General features: G+C 39.1%; 1 protein-coding gene across 1 annotated transcript in view; it reads right to left on the bottom strand.

The window, feature by feature from the left end:
• The window catches only part of dpy (dumpy), a 562,668-nt gene that overhangs the window by 166,734 nt on the left and 375,475 nt on the right, over positions 1-20,459 (bottom strand). The gene's annotated exons all lie outside the window — the stretch shown is intronic.

The following is a 20,459-nucleotide window of genomic DNA, read 5'->3' as shown; positions in this document are numbered from 1 at the left end:
CCAAACTGCTTACTACATTTCCACCTAACTGAATCCCTCCCTGCCATTTTATACCTTTCAGCAGATGATCCATGTAAACTACGAACAGCAAAGGTGAAAGATTACAGCCTTGTCTAACTCCTGTAAGTACCCTGAACCAAGAACTCATTCTACCATCAATTCTCACTGAAGCCCAATTGTCAACATAAATGCCTTTGATTGATTTTAATAATCTACCTTTAATTCCATAGTCCCCCAGTATGGCGAGCATCTTTTCCCTCGGTACCCTGTCATATGCTTTCTCTAGATCTACGAAACATAAACACAACTTCCTATTCCTCTCGTAGCATTTTTCAATTACCTGGAGCATACTGAAAATCTGATCCTGACAGCCTCTCTGTGGTCTGAAACCACACTGGTCTTCATCCAACTTCCTCTCAACGACTGATCGCACCCTCCCTTCCAAGATGCCAGTGAATACTTTGCCTGGTATACTAATCAATGAGATACCTCGATAGTTGTTGCAATCCTTCCTGTTCCCTTGCTTATAGATAGGTGCAATTACTGCTTTTGTCCAATCTGAAGGTACCTTACCAACACTCCACGCTAATTTTACTACTCTATGAAGCCATTTCATCCCTGCCTTCCCACTATACTTCACCATTTCAGGTCTAATTTCATCTATTCCTGCTGCCTTATGAAAATGGAGTTTATTTACTATCCTTTCCACTTCCTCAAGCATAATTTCACCAACATCATTTTCCACCTCCCCATGAGCTTGGCTGTTTGCAACACCACCAGGATGATTTCCTTTTACATTGAGAAGATGTTCAAAATATTCCCTCCACCTCTCCAGTGATTCCCTGGGATCTATTATGAGTTCACCTGAATTACTCAAAACACTGTTCATTTCCTTTTTCCCTCCCTTCCTAAGATTCTTTATTACTGTCCAGAAAGGTTTCCCTGCTGCTTGACCTAGCCTTTCCAGGTTATTACAAAAATCTTCCCATGACTTCTTTTTGGATTCAACAACTATTTGTTTCGCTCTGTTTCTTTCATCTACGTACAAATCCCTGTCTGCCTGGGCCCTTGTTTGGAGCCATTTCTGATAAGCCTTCTTTTGACGTTTACAGGCTGCTCTCACTTCATCATTCCACCAAGATGTTCGTCTTTTCCCATCTTTACACACAGTTGTTCCTAGGCATTCCCTTGCTGTTTCTACTACAGCATCCCTGTATGCCACCCATTCACTTTCTATATCCTGAACCTGCTTACTGTCAACTGTTCGAAACTTCTCACTAATCATATCCATGTACTTCTGTCTAATTCCCTCGTCCTGGAGATTTTCTACTCTTATTCATTTGCAGACAGATTTCACTTTCTCTACCCTAGGCCTAGAGATACTTAGTTCACTACAGATCAGATAGTGGTCTGTATCATCGAAAAATCCACGAAAAACTCGTACATTCCTAACAGATTTCCTGAATTCAAAGTCCGTTAAGATATAGTCTATTATGGATCTGGTGCCCCTAGCCTCCCATGTGTAGCGGTGAATAGCCTTATGCTTGAAGAATGTATTCGTAACAGCTAAACCCATACTAGCACAGAAGTCCAGCAAACGCTTCCCATTCCCATTAGCTTCCATATCTTCCCCACATTTACCAATCACCCTTTCGTATCCTTCAGTTCTATTCCCAACTCTCGCATTGAAATCGCCCATTAGCACTATTCTATCCTTGCTGTTCACCCTGACCACGATGTCACTCAATGCTTCATAAAACTTGTCAACTTCATCCTCATCTGCACCCTCACATGGTGAATACACGGACGCAATTCTTGTCCTGATTCCTCCCACTGACAAATCTACCCACATCATTCGCTCATTTACGTGCCTTACAGAAACTATGTTGTGTGCAATGGTATTCCTGATAAAGAGCCCTACCCCAGACTCTGCCCTTCCCTTTCTAACACCCGTCAAGTACGCTTTATAATCTCCTATCTCTTCCTCATTATCTCCCCTTACCCGAATATCACTTACTCCTAGCACATCCAGATGCATCCTCTTTGCTGACTCAGCCAGTTCTACCTTCTTTCTTCCATAAGCCCCATTAATATTGATAGCTCCCCATCGAATTCCATTTCGTTCGCCAAGTTGTTTCCAAGGAGTCCCTCGCCTGTCAAATGGGAGTGGGACTCCATTACTCCCATAGGTCCGAGGCTTGCTTAAAGTGTTCTGAGCTCGGTTAATTCATGAAGCAGGATGCTGCCCTACTTGCACATAGTCCAAGTGAGGATCTCTCCTCTAACGGGTTATGGACCACCGGTGAATTGTATAGTCCTAGCCGCCTGAGCACAAGGAGGGCCACGACTCAGAATATGTCCGAGATGCCCACTCCCATTCCATAGCAACTGGTATCCCGACTCTCAGGACCACTTACTAGGCCACTCAGCCGTTGCCCATGGTTCACGAACTAGGACGTGACTACAGTAACCCACAAACATGAACCATATTTTATATTTTAAATGTACACAGAGTAATTCTGTTGGTGTTAATAGATTACTGCCATAGGTTATGCAGGTTAAGTTTTACTTTGTTTCAAGCTTGGGTTTTCTGTTGGTGTTTAATACACAAACCATTAATCCTGCAGTTTTTATATTTGTATAGGCCTAGGTACAAGGCATAGTATTTTCTAAACAGTACCTTGCACTTGGAGATCAATAGCAGCTGTAACAAGGTGATAATTTCCTGACATAAATAGCAATGATAGCATTGTGCATTTTGTTAATAGAGAGTTCACGAGAATATACGGTATTTCACTGACAAGATGGTCTTCATATTATTAGTGATTATTGATGCACCTCATATTCAAATATATCATTGTTAGCACACAGTTGAATAAAAATTAATAATCCACTTCCTATATTTGCATTTCGAGTCTCTGGTGTAATTTTGAGGGAAGTTGTTGAGAAATTATTTTAGACATCCTCCTCCGTGTTTTCAGCATTTAAGGGCAGTTTTAATTTCCATCTTGTGTAATCATCCTCATCATCATCTAGCAGCTGTAATAATAATCTGTCTTAGTATTTAGTTTTAACCACATTTCTATTATTTCCATTAACTTGTTGAAATTAAAATACTCTTAAAGGCCCAGGCAACTTATTTTGGAGTTTTATTTTCTTAACTAATTGAATGTAAGATTAAATTTTAATTAACGTGCTAAAAATCCTATTGCATTATTTTATATTGTTCAGGAGATATAAGCAGAAAATGGCCACAGCGCTTGAGCGAGTGACATCACTGTTGGTGAACCACCTCCCTTGCATTATTAGTAGACGTAGCAGAATTGGGCAGTGCAACTGTTGGTTGGCATATTCAACTATTGTAAACGGTACCTGAGTGAAAATGTGGTTTACTATGGCTGCAACCATGCAAGCACTTGTAAAACATAGGAGAAGTTGCAGGATTTCATAGATTCCCTTATCGAGAGAAATCTCCAGAAAGATATCGCACTTAAAAAATAAAAAAAAAATTATTCATGCTAATTTTTCACTAACCCAACATAGTTTCGTATGCTCTAATATTTCAGAGAGCAGGACTATGAATTATCGATTGAATATAAAACCAAACTCCTGAGACAAAACAGAAAACTTGTGTTAAAGAAAGGTTCTGTGCCTGCGCTAAATGTGACAGCAATGAAGTCTGTACCTGTTGCAAAGTGTACATCTACATATATTATGAAGTAATTTGAAGTATTCTCAATATAATTTTAAATGTGTTATTAATCAAAGTATTCTGGTTCTTGTCCCTGAGCAGCCTGGAATCCTGAGAATATTGTTCTTGGATTGCCTTCACTACACAAATTGGCAAAAAGCTATGAACCGTCAGTTTGCATCAGTTTCCATAGTCAGTCTTCCCCTCACTTAGGAGATATTCGTTTTATCCATATGAAGACCATGTGCGGTATTTAAACACAACATTAGGAAAGTCCTACTATCAAACAGTACAAGTCACACTTCTGCAAATTTAATTTATTGTTTCACTGTCTTTACAGCAGAAACTTTCAGCAGCAGTGGGCACTGTCATAATACCACTGTTACTTGTAAACAATGTAGACAATGTTGTAAGATGGACAGCAGAAAATGTTGTGGTGGTAAATGGGATGAAAAATCACGCAAGTTTCACCGAAAGGAAAAGTCTTCTCAATTTTAATTACTGTGTGGATGGGGTAAAAGTACTTCATGGGGATAACTGTAAGTACCTAGATGTTAATATAAGGAATGATCTTCACTGGGGTGATGATATTAACAAGGTTGTTAAAGGCCCAGACAACTTATTTTGGAGTTTTATTTTCTCAACTCATTGAATGCACAAGTCTGTGTTTCCCTGTCTTTCCAAAATAACAGACGTAGGGGTTCGTTTTCTAGTTGAGATGTTGTGCACTTTGGTTCAAATTGATAAGGCTTCACTTTCCTGGACATGATTATTCATTCCAAACAATGTGCTGACACTGAGAAACTCTTAGACAAACGGAAGTGGTGCACGATATCCTGCCGTAAGGCAATAGTGACGTTACGCAGTCCCCTACCTAAAACTTACGATCTTCATATCTCGCAGGCTAATGGAGATATTTAAGTTCCAATTTTGGAATTCCAGTCTTCTGCATGAAATCTAACTGAATTAATTTAAAACAAGAAATCGGTTTTCGTACGTTTACTGGGCTTCGCATTCTTTACTGTTGTGTAATTCTTGTGCATTCCTTTCGATATATAGTACATAATTAACAGCAGTTTTAATTTCTGATAGCACGTAGTAGGATAATATAATATGCCTAAGTAATACTGTAGTGTAGTTATTTTATTAGTTAGCATATTGCTTATTTTACTGTAGTGTTATCCTTATGTAATATCCTTGACAATTCTTTCCTTAGATTTTCATTATTCACAGAATACGTAATTTTATTTTTGCTGATTTCTCATTTTCCCGTAAAGAAGAGTAAAGAATTGTTAAGGAATGCAGGTGTAGGGACTGTGGGTGTAAGTGGGCATTAATGAGTATGGGGGAGGAGTTGGAGAGTTTGAGGGAGATAATTAGGATTCTCCCAGAGGGCAAGAAGGAAGGCAGGTCTCCCTTAAACAACGTACAGGATATGATAGGTGTAAAGAGGGATGGGAACGAAAGGGGGAGGTTGTAGAAGACAAGTGGCCTAACATTTTAAGGGAAAGGAAATTCAGGGCAAAGGGCTCTATTCAGGGGTAGAATTCAGGACAGGTATCGATGAGGATACAGCAGGTACAACAGCAGAGGGAAGATGAGGATCAGGGAACTGTTGCAGAGGAGGGGAGAAGTACTAGGAAAGGAAAAGGTAGGAAAGGGATGTAGATGATAGGAAAAGGGAGGTGGAATAGGATCATGAAAGGGAGAAAAAGGACAAGGAAATAGGTTCTGCAGCCATCAGGAAAGATAAGGGAGACCAGGAGGGGAAGGGGTCAAATGGGGTTGGTGGGGTTGATGTTCTGGCATTCTCCATTGTTAGCCATATGGGAAAAGGGAACCAGGGCAGGAATTAGTTTAAGAGAGTAGAAGAGAAAGAGGAGGGTAAGGAGAAGATGGTAGTTTTTCGAGTTGGTACCAAGAACATAAGGCAAACAGGTATAAGTACCAACTTCGTTGGGTAACTGTGGGATCTGTTTAATGTAGCACAAGAAAAGTTCAAACAAGCAGTGACTGTTATCAGTGGAATACTGTGTAGGAGGGACACTGACTGGAAAAGGGATCAGGGATTTAAATGAGACTTGGAGTGGGTATGTGGGAAACTGGGAGTGAGACATGTAGATTCTAATGGCTGGGTGGATAGGAGATAGTGATTTGCACTCAGATGGCCTTCACATGAACCACAGAGGTACATATAAGTTAAGAGGGTTGTTTAGAAGGGTTATACGGAGGTGCAGTACATTCAGGTAAACGGGCTGAGCTTTGGAGTAGTGATGAGAGCACAGCAAGGAGCTGGAAGACAAGTAAGGATGATGCAAAAATGTTCCAGTTAAACTAATAGAAGTATTGTAAAGAAAGGAATAGATATATATTTACAAGATATTGCAGTAGAAGTTGAATCATGGCTGAGAAGTGATATTATGATGTGGAAATTTTCTCACGGAACTCATGTGTTTATTATATAGACAGGATAGGAATGATACGAGGAAAAGTATTCATGGTGATGAAAGAAGAATTAGTAAGCTACAAAAAGGTTATGGATGAGGAACATTAAATTCTACATTATCTCTAAATATAATAGGCAACTTAATGTTTTTGGGGAGTATAGACCTGGAAAGGGTGGCACTAACACTGATGTAGAATTATTTGGTAAGATAATCAGCTATGTGGGAAACAAGGAATGTGATTGTAGCAGGATACCACAATTTACCAAGTGTCTACTGAGAAGGTAACGCAACTGACAGGAAGTACGACCAACAAATGGTAAGTAAGTTAATCTGGGAAGGACAACTGAATCAGAAAGTGATGGAACCTAATAGATCAAAAATATTCTGGATGTGGTGCTTGTAAAACCAGATGAGCTCTATAGAGAAACTGAAGTAATCTATATATATAAAATAACTTGTACTGACTGACTGACTGACTGACTGACTGATTCATCATCGCCGAGCCAAAGCTACTGGACATAAAGAAATTAAATTTTGGGGATACATTCATATTAACATGTAGGTGCTCGCTAAGGGAGGATTTTTGGATATTTCGTCACTAAGGGGGTGAAAAGGGGGGTGAATATTTAAAATGATATCTATATCTCAAAAACTTAAAAATTTACAGATGTAAAAATTGGTATTTAGAATCTCCTTTAAAAATAAAGAAACATGTATTTTTTTGTTTTTGGAAAATCCCATTAAGGAGGGTGAAAAATGAGGGAAACGGGGTTGAACACCTTTTATAAGGAGACTTATATCTCAAAAACAGAAGATGTTACAGACATGCAAAATTGAAATTTGGAATCTCCTTTGAATATAAAGAAACACGTATTTTTGTGGTTTTGGATAATCCGATGAATAGGGGGTGAACAGGAGTAACAAACGGGGTGAATTTAAAAAAAAGACTATATCTGCAAATTATCTCAGACACGTAACATATTACAGATTTGAAAACTGGTATTTGGAATTTCCTGTAAAAGTAAAGAAACATAAATATTTTTTCAGAAAGTCCACTTAAGGGGCACTGAAAAAGAGGGTGAATTTTTAAAATGACCGTATCTACAGTATATCTCAAAACCTTGACATGTTGCAGACGTGAAAATTGGAATTTGGAATTTCCTTTAAAAACAAGGAAAAGATGTATTCTTCGGTTTTCAGAAAAGACCCTTAATGGGCGCTGAGGGGGCGGGGGAGTGAAAGGATTGAAAAAATAGTTGAATTATTTGTATGAGAATGTATATATACATACCAAAAAATTTAAAGATGTTAAAAACGTGAAAACTGGTATTTGGAATCTCCTTTAAAAATGAGGAAACACACAAACACGCATTTGCGGGGGGAGGGGGGGATGAAAACGGAGATGAATTCCTTTTACGAGGATACATATATCTCAAAACTGAAGATGTTACAGACATGAAAATTTTCATTTGGAAGTTTTTTCAAGCTAAAGAAACAGGTAATCTTTTGTCTTTGGAAAATCCACTTAAGGGGGGGGGGCGGGGTGAATGAATTGAAAAATTAGTTTATTTCTTTTTGTGAGGATATTTATATCTCAAAAAATTAAAAATATTGTGCGGCTCCATGGCTAAATGGTTAGCGTGCCGGTCTTTGGTCACAGGGGTCCCGGGTTCAATTCCCGGCATGGTCGGGAATTTTAACCATCATTGGTTAATTTTCCTGGCACGGGGGCTGGGTGTATGTGTTGTCTTCATCATCATTTCATCCTCATCACGACGCCCAGGACGCCTACGAGTGTCATATAAAAAAACCAGCACCTGGCAAGCCGAACCCGTCCTGGGATCTCCCGGCACTAAAAGCCACACGCAATTTCATTTCAACTAAAAATGTTAAAGACGTGAACACTGGTATTTGGAATCTCATTTTAAAATAAACACGCACTTTTGGGGAGGGAGAATCAACTTAATGGGTAAGAAGGGGGGTGAAAAAGGAGTTGAATTACTTTCATGAGCATTATTATATCTCAAAAACTGAAACTGTTACAGACGTGAAAGTTAGTATTTTGAATTTCCTTTCAAAATAAAGAAAGAAGCATTTTTTTTGTTTCTGGAAAGTCGACTTACGGCGGGAGAGGGGTGGAAAGAAGTGAGGAAGAAGTTGAATAATTCTTATGAGTATTCATTTATCTCAAAAACTGAAGGTGTTACAGACATACAGACATGAAAGCTGGTATTTGAATATCCTTTAAAAATTATGAAACACGTATTTATTTTTTATTTATTTTGCTTTTGGAAAATCCAATTGAGGGGCTGAAAAGAATTGGAAAAGCAGGTGAAGTTTTAAAATGAGTACCGGTATATCTACATTATATGTAGTCCAGCCCCATGGCTAAATTTTTAGTGTGCTGGCCTTTGGTCACAGAGGTCCCGGGTTCGATTCCCGGCAGGGGCGTGAATTTTAACCATCATTGGTTAATTTCCTTGGCACGGGGGCTGGGTGTATGTGTTGTCTTCGTCATCATTTCATCCTCATCACGACGCACAGGTCGCCTATGGGAGCCAAATCAAAAGACCTGCATCTGGCAAGCCGAACCCATCCTGGGATTTTCCGTCACTAAAAGCCATACGCCATTTCATTTTACATTATATGTCAAAAACTTGACATGCTAGAGACAAGAAACTTGGTATTTGGAAAGTCTTTTAAAAATACAGGAACCTGTACCTTTTTGTTTTCGGAGAGGGCACTCAACAGGGGGTGAAAAGTAATGAAAAATAGTTGAATTATTTTTAAGAAGATACTCAAAATCTCTGAATGTTACAGACGTGAAAATTGATATTTGGATCTCATTTAAAAATAAGGAAATTTGTACTTTTGTGTTCGGAAAATACACTTACACTGACTGACAGAGCAAATGCAACACCAAGAAGGAGTGGTCAGAACTTTATGCCAATTGCAGGGCAGACTGACGTCACTGAGATATGCTCATGATCTGAAATGCGCCGCTGTGCTGCGCACGTAGCGAACGATAAATGGGACACGGCGTTGGCGAATGGCCCACTTCGTACCGTGATTTCTCAGCCGACAGTCATTGTAGAACGTGTTGTCGTGTGCCACAGGACACGTGTATAGCTAAGAATGCCAGGCCGCCGTCAACGGAGGCATTTCCAGCAGACAGACGACTTTACGAGGGGTATGGTGATCGGGCTGAGGAGGGCAGGTTGGTCGCTTCGTCAAATCGCAGCCGATACCCATAGGGACGTGTCCACGGTGCAGCGCCTGTGGCGAAGATGGTTGGCGCAGGGACATGTGGCACGTGCGAGGGGTCCAGGCGCAGCCCGAGTGACGTCAGCACGCGAGGATCGGCGCATCCGCCGCCAAGCGGTGGCAGCCCCGCACGCCACGACAACCGCCATTCTTCAGCACGTGCAAGACACCCTGGCTGTTCCAATATCGACCAGAACAATTTCCCGTCGATTGGTTGAAGGAGGCCTGCACTCCCGGCGTCCGCTCAGAAGACTACCATTGACTCCACAGCATAGACGTGCACGCCTGGCATGGTGCCAGGCTAGAGTGACTTGGATGAGGGAATGGCGAAACGTCGTGTTCTCCGATGAGTCGCGCTTCTGTTCTGTCAGTGATAGTCACCGCAGACGAGTGTGGCGTCGGCGTGGAGAAAGGTCAAATCCAGCAGTAACTGTGGAGCGCCCTACCGCTAGACAACGCGGCATCATGGTTTGGGGCGCTATTGCGTATGATTCCACGTCACCTCTAGTGCGTATTCAAGGCACGTTAAATGCCCACCGCTACGTGCAGCATGTGCTGCGGCCGGTGGCACTCCCGTACCTTCAGGGGCTGCCCAATGCTCTGTTTCAGCAGGATAATGCCCGCCCACACACTGCTCGCATCTCCCAACAGGCTCTACGAGGTGTACAGATGCTTCCATGGCCAGCGTACTCTCCGGATCTCTCACCAATCGAACACGTGTGGGATCTCATTGGACGCTGTTTGCAAACTCTGCCCCAGCCTCGTACGGACGACCAACTGTGGCAAATGGTTGACAGAGAATGGAGAACCATCCCTCAGGACACCATCCGCACTCTTATTGACTCTGTACCTCGACGTGTTTCTGCGTGCATCGCCGCTCGCGGTGGTCCTACATCCTACTGAGTCGATGCCGTGCGCATTGTGTAACCTGCATATCGGTTTGAAATAAACATCAATTATTCGTCCGTGCCGTCTCTGTTTTTTCCCCAACTTTCATCCCTTTCGAACCACTCCTTCTTGGTGTTGCATTTGCTCTGTCAGTCAGTGTAGATAGGGGTAGGGGAAGGACTGATCAAGGGGTTGAATTCTTTTTTGTGGGGATACTTATGTAGCCTATATCTCAAAAACTGAATATGTTACAGATGTGGGAATAGGTATTTGGAATCTCCTTCAAAAATATAGAAACATGTATTTATTTTTTGACTTGAGAGAAGACTGTTTCTCGCATGTACAGTTCTATGTCGCATGGTCGTCTTAGCCCCAAAAGGTAATGCCACAAACATGGTTTACAAATAATTTCTGGGGTAAATGAAACTCAATTTTTGGGTCAGTTTTTATACTTAAGGAATTTTCAGATAGTCTCTTAGTACAATGCCGAGGAATGATTACTCTGATTAAATTACGAAATCCACGCGAGCGAAGCCGCGGGTAATTGCTAGTAGATGATATAAGTGATCATGGAGCTGTTTTCATAGTAGTTAAAACTATATGTGATAGAAAGAAAGGTTGTAAAAGTAGGACTATTAGACAGTACAAAATGGTTGATAAGACAGGAGTCTTTAAAAGGTCATTATGATTGGTGGTAAATGGTAAATTAAAAAAATGTAAACAGTCTGTAGGAGGCATTTAAGCAATTGTAGAGGAATGTGAAAACACGTACTGTATGTACCACCAAAGGTGATAAGGAATGGCAAAGACCCACTACAATATAACAGAGAAATAAAGAGGAGGTGTAGGTTGGAAAGAAATTTAGTTAGAAATTGTTGTGGAAGTAAGGAGAGAATGAAGGAACTTGCTAAGAAATTGAATCTAGCAAAAAAGTCAACCAAGAATAAACTGATGGCAAGCAAAATTGGCTGTCATTACAAATTTTAGTGGAAAATGGATGGGTATGTATTGGTTCATTAACGGAGAAACAGATTGCAAGGAGGACATTCTAGAAATCATTAATGAACAAGCAGAATATATTCACTATCTGATCAAATGTATCCAAACCCCACTGCACACTAGCAAACAAAAACAAATGACGCATCATAATAGTGTAAAAGGATGCAGCGAGGTTTGCAATGTTCAGTGCGAATACAGACCAGCAACAAGGGAAGGTCGGGTGAGCTTAGTGACTTTCAATGTGGGGTAATCGTTGGTTGCCAAACAAGCAAGAAGAAATTTGCAAGGGACATTTCCAACCTTATGAATGTACCCAAACTGAGTGTCAGTGATGTAACCGTAAAGTGGAAGCACAACCTCAATCTGGACGGTTAAATTTACTGACACCCAAGGACCAGCGAATATTGAAAAGAAAATTGTCAGTTGTCTGTAGAAAGAATCACCAGGGAATTTCAAGTTGTTATCAAGTACAGCCAGACCCATAACTGTGCATCGGGGATTAAGAAAAATAGGGTTCCATGGTAGAGCAGCTGCCTATAAACCATATATTTCTCCTCTTAATAAAAAGTGCCACCTAGTGTGGTGTAAAGAGTGATACCACTGGATACTGGAACAGTGGAAACAGGTTACCTGGAGTGATGAATCATGTTATAAATTGTAACAATCTGATGGGAGGATCTGGGTATGGAGAATGCCTGGGGAACGCTATCTATCTGAATGTGTAGTACCAACAGTGAAGTTTGGAGGAGATGGCATTACGGTGTAGGAATGTTTCTCATGGCATGGACTTGGGCCTCTAGCAAGACTGCACTACTGTAAACGCAGAAAGATATCAATACATTAAGAATGCTTTCATATTGCCTGGCATGGAAAATCAGTTCTGTGACAACCATTGTTCATACCAACATGATAACTTCCTGAGTCATAAAGCGAGCTCTGTAAGCCAATGGTTTAAGGATAATAATATTGTGCAACTGGACTGCTTCGCCCATAGCCTCAATCTAAATCCAAGAGAACACATGTGGGATGAGTCAGAACGGCAACACTGTTCCAGACCCCTCCGTCCAACATTGACACGTTCTCTGGCTACGGCTCTTCAGGAAGAATGGGATTCCATTCCAATAGAAATGTTCCGATACCTGGCGGAAAGTCTCAATAAAAAGGCAACACGATATTAATGAAAACTACTAGAGGACATATTACCAGCAAGCTCTGTCTTCAGTTTGAAGCAGGTGTCCAGATACTTTTGATCAGGTGGTGTATGTGAGGATTTAGAGAAAGCAAGATGTATTCAGTCAGCAGTATGTAAAGACTGTTGGTTACTAGGATAATGTCTAGGTAGAGGAGGTGACTAATACAACTGAAGTATTGAAATTTACCTACACTAATGAACATAATTACAATAAGATACAAAAGTTGAAAACTAGAAAAGCAGCTCGAATTGACAAGATATCTGAGGATATACTAAAGGCAATGAATTGGGATATAGTACCATACCTGACGTATGTATCTGATTACTGTTTGCATGAAGGAACTGTACCAAATGAATGGACGGTTGTTATAGTAGTCCCTGCGTATCAGGGAAAGGGTGATACACAAAGTCAATAATTACAGGGCAGTCTACCCTTTGGGAAAGCATTATTTCTGATTTTATTAGACATGTTTGCACAATGATAACTGATTTGATAGAATGCAGTTCAGGTTTAGGAAAAGTTATTCCACTGAAGCTCAACTTGTAGGATTCCAGCAAGATATAGCAGATATTTTAAATTCAGAAGGTTAAATGGACTGTTTTGTGACTGACCTATCTAAGGCATTTAATAGGGTAGATCATGGGAGATTACTGATAAACATGAGTGCGACTGGACTAGACAAAAGTGTGACTGAATGGATGGTTATATTTCTAGAAAATAGAACTCAGAGAATAAGAGTAGGTGAAGCATTACCTGATCTTTTAATTATTAAGCCGGAAATTTCTTATGGACCTTTATGTACATCCAACCCTTATCACGTTTCTCTACAGGGTCAGGTATGAAGCGGGATTAATCTTCACAGTGAGTTTTTACAAATGGATGACCTTCCTGATGTCAAACTCATCAGAGGAATTAATTAATGATGTGATATATGATCGTAGTAATGGGGAGGGTGAAACCCGGTGCCGACACATAGCCAACTCCTGTCAAATAGCATAAAATTGTCTGCTTAAGGCTTGATATCTCCATTTGATGGACGAATCATCATCAGTGTCATATGCCCTCACTTCACATGAACACTGCAGAGAAGTTTTGAACTGATGCAGGCTTTTGGTACGCATTCTAGTGATTAGAATTTGTATACCAGCTCTTCTTCCTGACATCAACCTTATCAGAGGAGTTAATAAATGAAATGAACGATGAGATACAGTATATGATCATAGTAAGGGAGAGGGTGAACCTGGTGTCGGCACATAGTCAATTATTGTCAAATAGGAAAAAGGTGTCTGCTGAAGGCTGTCCACCATTCTGATGGTGGAAGTTTTTTCGTCCAACAGGACTCAAACTGGCTAACCACGGTGTCAGACCATACAGACTTGTCGCCTTAACAACCAAGGCTACCAGCCGGGCTATTATTGGTTCTTTATGCTTTCTTATACAGTATATAAGAATGGTAAGAGTAAAAATATCTGGAACCAGAGATAAGGCTTTTTGCAAATGCTGATATACTGTATAGAGTAATAAATAAGTTACAAGATTGTGAGCACCTTTAAAATGAACTCAACAATGTTGTGAAATGGACAGCAGGCAATGGTATGATGGTAAACAGGATGAAACGTGAGTTTCACGGAGAGGAAAAGTCCTCCCACTTTTAATTACTGTGTTGGTAGGGTGGAAGTTCCTCATGGGGATCACTGTAAGTACCTAGGTGTTAATATAAGGAAATATCTTCATTGAGGTTTTCACATAAGTGCGATTGTAAATAAAAGTTGCAGATCTCTTCATATGGTTATGAGGGTATTTAGTTATTGTAGTAAGGATGTAGAGTAGGGGAAAATAAGTCTCTGGTATGACCATAATTAGGATTACTTGACTTAAGAACATGAAAAAATCAAAAGAAAAGCAGCTCAATTTGTTCTGGGTAATTTCAAACAGAACCGTAGCATTACAAAAATGTTGCAAAGTTTAGGCTGGGAAGACTTAGGAGAAAGGAGACGAGCTGCTCAACTAAGTGGTATGTTATTTCAAAATAAAAAGACTTGAGGTTTCCACCTTTTCAATGCATAATAAAGCTGAATTCCTTGTAACTAAAAATCCCCTCCCCTACATTTCCTTCACTAGCGTGTCTTCCCTTTCTTCTTCCTCCTCTAGTCCCCCCACCCCCTCCACCCCCCTCCATCGCCCAACTAAGCTCCCTCGTGCACCAAGGCACACAGTTGTAACACTAGACATGCAACAGCAGGTGCTAATACCGGTCAGGCCAATTGAGGGGCGTCAGTTGTGAGAAATAAAAAGCCTGTTTACATGTTTAGGCTCTCATCACATTTTCACCTTATTTTCTTGGTTTTTCTTCTTTTCCTTCTTATTCTTCCAGGCTTTCAAATAGAATACTATATTCTGCAACATTTTCCACAGCGGTTTACAAGATCTGTATTATTTAATGCAACCTTCATTTCAACCTTGAAGAATTCCCTCTTCTATACAATGTAGATTAATTACCACCTCAGTGATCACTCTGAATCGTCTGCAAGATTATTATGAACAGTGGATTCGAAACAAGACCAATTTTACAAGGACAATTCTACCTCATAGATTTAAAAAAAGTGTAATTATAAGTAGGTATAGCAAGAACAAGTGTGAGAGTTTTTCTCTTTTTTTAAAGACTTCTAATCAATGTTTTTTATGTACTATTGTTTCTGATCTTAGTGGACATAAGTGCATGTTATTTATGGGAATCATGAGTAAGTGTATTTGCCATACACTCTTTACTGCCTGTACGTGCCTATTTTTTATCTACGCTGGAAATAAGTGGCTGATGATGTCTCAAAGAGACGAAACATGTCCTGCAAATATTTTTGACATTCATGTAAATTAATTGCTAAGGATATTATGTATTGAAAAGGGGAAATCCTCAAGTCTTTTTATTTTGAAGTATCTTACTGTCAATACAGACCAACAATGAAGTTTTAAACATGTAATAATTGGTGTGTTCTGAGCTGTCAGTGGAGAGATGGTGTGGAATGACATTAGTAGACAAATACATTTGAGTGGTGTTTTTAAAAGTATAAAGATCACAAAATGAAGATAAATTTGGAATTGAAGAGGGCAAACTGGGGTTAATGCTTGTTTATATTGAAGAGGAGTTAGGGATTGAAATAATTTACCACGGGAGATGTTCGATAAAGCTTCAAATCCTTTGAAATTATGTAAAAAAAAAAATCTAGGTAAACAACTGATAGGAAATCTGCCACCTGGGCAACTGCCCTAAATGCAGATCAGTGGTGACTGATTGATTGGCTACTATAGTAACTGTACAATATTTCCACATTAGCGATGTTTAATATTTAAGTACCCAATAACAAAAACCGTATTATAGCCTGTATCATCAAAATGTATCGGACAAAGACGATAGAAAAAAATACAATTTTTATAATTGTTATAATGTACACTTTTTAGATAGAAATAATATTTCCAGAGATATTTGGCAGTTTTTGACAATTGTAAATATTATTATTACCTAATAAGGTAAAAATGCATAAAGCAAAAGATTGGAAATTATATCTTATACAAATTTAATAATGAACAGTTATTGATACAGGTATATTAATAGAGAAGTTTGACATTTGCATATTTGTTCTCCATAGTATTACTATGCCACTGTACACCAATGAAATACAGTAATATATAGCCTAATACTCTCTCCAGATATCCCTCAACTTAAATACAAAGTTTCAAGAATTTCTATCAAACCTTTTCCCTGTGATATTCACACTAACAACCCTACAGGCAAAAAATTAACTGAACGTATTTTTGACATTCGTATACCTAACCTCAGAGAAATACAAAGTATGAGGTCAAAATTAGAAACGAACTATGTATATAAGTAAAATTTATTGTCTCCTTTGAAGGTGCGTCATTGCTTGAAGGCCACACCAATGACAGTTCATAATAAAATCAAATTCTAACGGAACTGTCAAAGTGTCAGGACATGTACTGTATCTAAGTTACTGTATATATCTTCCCCACCATTACTTACAATGCTATAAGACTTGCTGTTATGCAGTATTAGATGTTTGAAATGTGAACAGCAGAAAATCACTTTCTAAACTGACAAAAATCTCACAGCAAATGACAATGATTGAAAGATATAAAATATCTCAACTTAAATTCCATTTCTTTTATTTATTTATTATTATTTGCTTTATGTTGCACTGACACAGATAGGTCTTATGGTGACGATGGGACAGGAAAGGCCTAGGAATGCGAAGGAAGCGGCTGTGGCCTTAATTAAGGTACAGCCCCAGCATTTGCCTGGTGTGAAAATGGGAAACCACAGAAAACCATCTTCAGGGCTGCCGACAGTGGGGTTCGAACCCACTATCTCCCGGATGCGAGCTCACAGCTGCGCGCCCCTAACCGCATGGCCAACTCGCCCGGTAATTCCATTTTCTATGCTCATTCATTCATTCATTCATTCATTCATTCATTCATTCATTCATTCATTGCTTATACAAGATAACTACACAGACATATGCAGATCCATCAGTAATGTATAGGTACTACACTGGTATTTTTGAGAAGGAACTTAATCTCACAATACAGAACACGTAAATATTGACAATTAGCAACCAACAAAGAGAATTTCTTCACTATTCTAATGTATTATATTCTATTACATTGTCAGTATTCTGGCAGAAATGAGTAAGCCCAGACTTCACATTTTTTTACTTAATTGTATGTGTGCAATAAGCAGATTGCAGATTTCATACTACTAATGCAATGATGTTTATCTCAACGGCCAGTGTTGGGCAACAGAAACCATAATTTTTTTCTACGAAGCATTTGTTAGCATTCTTTAATATGAAGAAATTAGTTAAATTCAGCTTCTCAACAAGTACTGTATTCTCCTTTACTCAAAAGAAATATAAATTAACAAAAGAACATGAAAAAAAATTTGAAGATTCACATATAGTTCTATTTGCTTTCATTCTTCATTCTGCTCAAACCTTGAATTTTACTTTTAATAAAGAATGTATGAACAATTATTTTTCTGTTTTTGGCTTTGACAGCGATTGTACTGATTGGTCATCTCCTCACATACGTAAGTACGTACACATATATCTTCATCATACACGATTGTGCCTTTCAATGTTCAATCTGCAAACCTCTGTGAACTAACTACATGCATTCACAATCCTCTTTTAACATCTAGCCCTGCGGCCCTGTTTAGTTCCACACGTCTTATCTTTAAATCGTTAAAAACTGAGTCTAACCATTGCTGTCTTGGTTTCCCTCTGCTTCCTATACCCTCCATGGGCGAGTCATATTTATTTACTTGAACATCCAACATTACAGGTTCTTAGCCCAAATTACATGTTCTCAAAGCCAATGGACTGAACAATCTTTCAGTATAAACTATGAAAAAAATAAAAATGAACCAAAACCAGAATGAGTGTCTAAGGAACAAAACAAGGATCAGGACCGTCTACTAGGTCCTTAGCCCAAACTAAATAGAAACTCTAGAACCACGGCAATCGGCACTATTTGATAAATGATACAATTTGGTATGACACCTGTTAATTAGGTTATGTAACCAGGTATCTTAAAATAAGGCAAACACGTTATGCAAGCTACAGCCTGGTGATGACTTATTTCTTCCCTGCAAGTGCTAGCTGGTCTAGTATTACGATATACTACTACCGACTGGCCCTAAAAAACATGACAGTCTGCTGACTGTGCAACCATTCTTCCTGCTGAATCTGGCTTGTCCTCGTTACCATTTAAATTTCTGTCTGTATGTTCACTTACATAATCACTACTTCCATCTAAGCAACATTCTGCTCTCATTTCCTTTTCACACAGTTTTCTCACGGCGCTTAGGTATTTGTTCAAATTGCCTTCATTGTTCCACTCCTTAAGTATCCATGCAATAGAATCTGGATTAACACTGTGTCTACACATCACTACCTGATTAACACTTAGGAACTTCTTTCTTAACTTCATTGTTTCTGCACACTCTCCACCTAAATGTAAATCATCCGTCTTCTTCCCGCATAAAATACATAGTGAGATATATTTTCTCCTGGTCAAACCCTTATTCTTGTGTAACCACATTATCCACCAAATCATCCCCCATTTCTGCCTTTTATTTCCAAACCTTATATTAATCTTAGAGACTTGGAGTATCCTGTAGAATAAACTAAGAAGAGCCCTCTTCCCACATTTTTCTATCCACCTCTGCATTTGCATGTCCCTAATTCTAGCTATCAAAGCTCTCTGTCCACTACTTCCATTACCCTTCCATGTCTCCCACCAAATATTTCCCAAACCTACCCTATGTAGTTCTTAAATTTTGACCAGCCAACTCTCTGCATATGTACCCTTTCCTGCTGTTTGAAGGCCTCCTGAACCACTATACCACCCTCTCCATGTTTCAGGCGCATCCAGTAGTTCAGAACCCTTCTCACGCAATCCACTTCAATATGCTCTCCACATAATATTGCCACCCCCATATTCGCTGTACATTGTGGTAGCCTCATACTTATCTTACTGAATTTATGTATAATTTGGCTTAACATCTCCCTTTTTTTTCCCCATCCCCCATACTTCTGCCCTATATAATGTTTTGCTTAACACTAACGTCTTCAATATTAATATCAATATCTTATAGCTTATCCCGGGGAATTTTATTACTAAGATTTTGACTATAGAAAGCGTTGCCAACCCTCTTGATATGATCTTCCCACCCTCCCCTTCTGTTTATTAGCACTCCTAAATTTTCTATCTCGTCTACTTCTTCTATGTACTCACCCTGTAATATCCACTTCCTTTTCACTTTCTGCCGCTTATTCTTACTTATAATGAGTACCTTTGATTTATTACTGTTAACTCTTAATGCCCACTTCTTCGCGAACTCTGACAACTCATTCAAACTCTTTTGTAAACCCCCTCTTGTCAGGGCCTTTAATATGACATCATCTATGAAAATTAAACCCGGTATCTCGAAATTATTCATTACTGGCACTGCCCATTTTTCTCTTCCGTGCCCGTCCAAGATATCATTAATGAACAGCAAGAATAACAACGGCAAAAGTTTACATCCTTGTTTTAGCCCTGTACTGCACTCTATTGGCTCGCTAATTAAATTATCTTCTATCTTGATATAACAGTGAACCTTTTTGTGTAACGCAACTATTGCCGGTATCATTTTTCTTGAGACTCCCAATCTGCCTAATCTTTCTATCAGAGCTTCTCCGCTGACCGTATCAAAGGCTTTTTCAAAGTCTAAAACCGCTAGATACACACAACCTCCTTCCCTACTTAAGTATTTATCTAAAATCATCATGACTGTCATGATGCTGTCTGTTGTTGTTCTTCCTTTTCGGAATCCTCCTTGGAATAATGAAATTACTGACTGCTTTTCTGCCCAGACCGCTAACCTATTAACCATGGCTGAGTCCATTTTCCTCCTAGGTAACCTGACCTTATTCACTCACCTCATATAATATCAGCACTGAAGCCAGTTTAAACACACGGCTAAGAAAGGCAGCACTCTAAAGCCTTAGCTGGATGAAAAAATAATAATTGGTAACTGGAAAACTCGTTGCATATCTCTTAATTCCCTTCGACACAAATGTCATATGATTCAACTGAGTTTGAAGGGTGAAGAATCTTCTTCATACCAAGTAAGTTGGCTGTGTGGTTTGGGCTGTGGAGCTGTTAGCTTGCATTCACATTCAGGAGATAGTGGTTTCAAACCTGTCGCCAGTCCAGTTAAGTCTCTTTCCAAACATTACTCCAAGAAATGCTAGATAATGAAATCCTCAAATATATTATTCTCTATAGTCTTGGGCATGGTCATTTCTCCCAGTATGCTGACATATTATATTATATTATATTATATTATATTATATTATATTATATTATATTATATTATATTATATTATATTATATTATATTATATTATATTATATTATA

This window comes from Anabrus simplex, chromosome 2 (genome assembly GCF_040414725.1).
Source record: "Anabrus simplex isolate iqAnaSimp1 chromosome 2, ASM4041472v1, whole genome shotgun sequence".
Classification (NCBI taxonomy): domain Eukaryota; kingdom Metazoa; phylum Arthropoda; class Insecta; order Orthoptera; family Tettigoniidae; genus Anabrus; species Anabrus simplex.
Note: the sequence above shows the minus strand (reverse complement) of the source record. Positions and strands in the feature narration are given on the sequence as shown.